Source organism: Lycium barbarum, chromosome 6, assembly GCF_019175385.1.
Source record: "Lycium barbarum isolate Lr01 chromosome 6, ASM1917538v2, whole genome shotgun sequence".
NCBI lineage: Eukaryota > Viridiplantae > Streptophyta > Magnoliopsida > Solanales > Solanaceae > Lycium > Lycium barbarum.
In genome coordinates this window covers 130,657,903-130,662,530 of record NC_083342.1, presented here as the reverse complement: position 1 = coordinate 130,662,530, position 4,628 = coordinate 130,657,903, and positions in this window count along the sequence as shown.

Below are 4,628 nucleotides of genomic sequence, written 5' to 3'. Positions count from 1 at the left end.
GTAAGGGCCTTGTTTGGGTGTCTTCTTTTGGGAACAAAGCTTGAATTTGCAAATCTTCAAGTAATAGCCACATTACAAGTATGACCATCTTCAACCCTCTTCTCCAAACCATCCTCCCATGCTATCATGAACACTTGAAATCCCCGGGAAGGTGCTAGAGTGTATTCAAGTATGTCCCTCCTCATGAACAATGCTTGCATAGCTTGAAGTTCCCTCGCTTGGCTCCTTGTAAAAGGTCTTGATGCCACTCGAATTGTATCAGGTTTTCATGTTGCTATAGAAGAATTGTTACCAGATGCTGAGCATAGGAGATGTGCAAGACACACCTGGTCCAATTGGCATCAAGAATGGAAGGGTGAAGTGATGAGTCGTGAAATTACGCGATATTCGACGCTAATTCCTTAAGCTTTTGTGACTCCTTAAGCACTTTTGTTGTTATTTTTTGTGTTTTTATGTTGTTTTGTAGGAAAAGATGCCCGGAGAGCATAACGGAGCAAAACGGAGCAAAACAGACCAAAATAGAGCAAAAATAGAATAAATCAACGTTTCTGGCACCACATGCTAATAGCATGTGGTGCAGCATGTTGAACATGCTAGCAGCATCTGCTGCAGCATCTACTGCCAGTGAAAATGGCACCATATGTTACTCGCAGAGTGCAGCATATCGCGCATGCGAGCAGCATGTGGTGACAGAGAAAATGTCACCACATGCTACGGTTTTGGCACCACATGCGATTAGCATGTTGAACATGCGAATAGCATGTGGTGCAAGAGGGTATTTTGGTCCAGATTTTGTTCCCGTTTTTTGGAATGATATAAATACTCTTTTACGGTTTGTAATATTTATCTTTGGCAGTTTTTCATCAAGTTTGGAGACTAGTTTTTACACCACACTTTGGGGTTAAAGATTTGAAGATTTGGTTGAGTATTTCTTAAACCTTTAATTCATTTCTTCAATTCCTTGCTTTGTATTGTATATCTAAGTGTGTAGCTTTCTATTCCATGACTTGAATCTTGTTTATGAAAATATTCTTGATTAAAGTTTGGTTTGAAAGTCTTGTTATGCTTATGTATTGAATGATTCTTATTGCTATTGAAGTGGGTCTTTGTTGATTTAATTAATCTCGTTCTTGAATGTTTCCAAAGGGATTAGCTAACCCTAGGACTCACCCATTTACTTAGATTGAGCTCGGAAGAGGAAATCTAGGTTGGGAAAGATTAATTAACAAGAAATTGGGTCATTAAACTCATCTAATAACTTGAGCTCGGAAGAGGATAGTTACTTGAGGTTCAATTGATTGTGCCTAATATCACACTCTAAGGCTTGGAAAATCTTAGAGTGAAATTCATTGATTTGGTTGGAAGACTTTCAATGAGATTTTAGATATCATTATCTATCAACACAAACCCGCTCTTAGTTGTAAAATCGTAAAATACGTTGGACCGTTACTTGAGTGTAATCTCCCATTATCCATGCTTGTGGCCATTGATCATTTTACTCGCTTTCTAGGTTAGTTTATATTTTTGCATTAGTTATAATCTTTTCCAAAAACCCAAAATATCATTTATCGTTTGGCTTTAGCTTAGTTGGTGAAAGTTCCTTACTTTCTTAATCGCCTAGCATATTGTTCCCTGTGGGATCGACCCCGACTCATAGTTGGGTAAATATATTGCATACGACCGTGTACACTTTCTCTTTGAGGAGTGTATTTGGACGTTATCATGAAGAGAGAAGAAAACAATTTTGGAGATGTTCTAAGGCCAGTTTTGAAGTGAAATTCAGGTCAGAGCTTGATAAAATGAGCAAACTTGGTAATGATATTTGTGCTGATTTATTGCATTATCCAGAAAAATCATGGGTGAGGGCATACTTTAAAGAGCATTCTAAGTGTGATGTTGTTGAGAATAACATGTGTGAGACCATCAATTCATGGATCTTGTCTTGTAGACACAAATTAATTATAACCATGTTGGAGAAAATTAGGAGAAAGATAATGACTAGACAATGTGATATGATTAAGTTTGCCAACACTTGGATATCTGAGATTTCACCTATGGCTAGACTTACCTTAGAGGATAATAAGGAAATGGCTAGGGGCTGCAAGGTTCTTTGGAATGCTGATGTTGGATTTGAGATTGGAGAGGGTGAGTATAGGCATACAGTTAACATGAGTACTAAGAGTTGTAGTTGTAGAACTTGGCAACTGAGAGGAATTCCATGCCAGCATGCTGTTTGTGCATACTACCACATAGAACTAGAGCCTGAACACTTTGTGGAGCCTTGGTATAGGAAGGATACATTCTTAAAGGCACATAGTCATTTCATCCAACCAATTCCAAATATGAAGATGTGGCCTGAAACAAACAATCCAAAGATTGAGCCTCCTGCACCTAAACCAATGCCTGGCAGGCCGAAGAAGAAAAGAACAAAAGGCAAAGATGAACCAAAAAAGATGAGGTATCGAAAGGTGTCCAGAAAAAGGGGGAAAATAACTTGTTCAAAGTGTCATCAACAAGGATATAACAAGAAATATTGCAAGGTAAAATAGTTTTCTTTGAGTTGGTTAACTTGTTTATCATATATTTTGGGTTTTTACGTTGATTACTGCCTTTAAATATGCAGGTTGTGCTAGGTGCAGAAGCACCTAGCCAAAGTTTACAACACCCTGTAGAAGCACCTACAAGCTTAAGCCAGCCTATACCTTCAGCAACAGTTTGTGATGATACAACTAGAGTTAGGAGGGTGAATCAATCAAAAAGAGTTAGAAGCTTAAGCCAGCCAGCCCCACCTACAGATACAAGTATTCCTATTACAAGAGGAATAACAAGTCAACTACCTCCTAAAAGAAGATAAGTTGCTGGACAGAAGAGAGCCAAGGTTGCAACTAGAGAGGAACCTGCAACTAGGGGACACAAGAGGGCAGCTGATGTTGGATTTGGCATATACACAAGTACAAGTGGAACTCAAATACTAAATGTAAGTCAATTCTAACTTTGGTCTCTAAAACACAACTACATGTAACAAAACTGATTATGCTTCATTTTTCTGCTAAAATGCAGCCAGGAACATCAAGCCAAAGGATTCTAGAAACTGGTTCAGCTTACAAGGATGCAAGTTCAACAGGCATAGGCCTTAGTTATAAAGCTAGAGGATTGAGATGGAAAAACAAGGAAGCTGTCACTGGCCCCCAATTGAGGCAGATGGCAAACAAGAACAAGAACAAGAAGAAGAATTGGCAGTATTAGGATAGGATGTAGTACTTAATTGGCAATGTAATATGGCACCAAACAATTTCTCTTTTTGGATGGTTATTTTGGCAATCTGCTACTTGTATGTAGCAGTAAACAGTTTACAGTATTTTAATGTTTGCTTTTGGCTACTTGTCAGCTAACTTTGAGCTCATTCTTGAGCATGTTAATATATTAGCTACTATTTGGGGTTACTTTGTGCCCATTATATATCTGTTATTGGTGTTTAAACAGTTCTGCTAATGTAATTATAGATGCTGTTGGTGTTGAATAACATTGACCTACCGGTTGTTGGCAATAATATGTAGCTTAAACAGAGCATTGTTGGCAAATACAAAACAGAGCAGGCCAGGTTTTTATGCAACTGTGTGAGCTCAAAACAGAGCATTTTTGGCAAATACAGTATAGACAAAACAACATTTCATTTCATTTCATTCAAAATGCTGGTTTACATGAGTGACTGTTGGCCAAAGTTCAGCCATGCCAACATACAAAATTGTCACAACAATGCAGTAACCAAATTATATTCCGACAATCCTAACAATATTCAACTACACAACTTAGCAAAAGGCAAGTACTTAAGGAGCACATATTGTACTGCTCTATCTAACAATTTGGCTTGATTTTCCATATCCCGAGCATCACAAAACCAGCAACAATGGCAGCAACAATGAGCATATTTCTCACTCGAATTCTTTTCTCCTCAAAAGCCTTCACTTTCTTCAACAAACCCCACATCACCCTATTTGCTTGCACAGGGTGCCTATCTTCAATCCAAAAGAAATAATCACAACCACCCATTTTCTACAAAATCAATTTTCAACCCAACAATTAATCATCTAATAAATAATTAAATAAGGAATGAATGAAGATATAAGTTTACCTTTGGTATTTTACAACATAAAAATCTGCGACCTGGGTTTAATTGGGTCCAAGAAGTCTTCAATAATGTTTCATTACCACATCTACAATATCGGGCATGTTCATCAAAAAACTCCATGAAAGAGTCGGATAAGCTCGACATAATAGTAACAGCAATGGAACGAACAAGATGAAGCAGAAAATATTAGCTTGAATTTGAGGGAAAAATTGATCGTGAAAATGGGCTAAAATTAGGGCTAAATTGGATTTTATTTTGAAGTGGAGAAGATGATATGTATAAATGGGGAAGTAATAATACCGTTGGCTGCCACATAGGATTAAAAAAAAATGTTACATGTGCGTTTTTTGACTGATAACACGCGACATGCCAACGGTGCAAAAATTGTCTAACTGGAACAGGTATTGCCCACCTTAGGTGTCTAAATGAAACAAGGTCCACTTTAGGTGCTCAAGTGAAAGAACTGGACGACCACAAATGTCTACCGATGGGTTTGGCC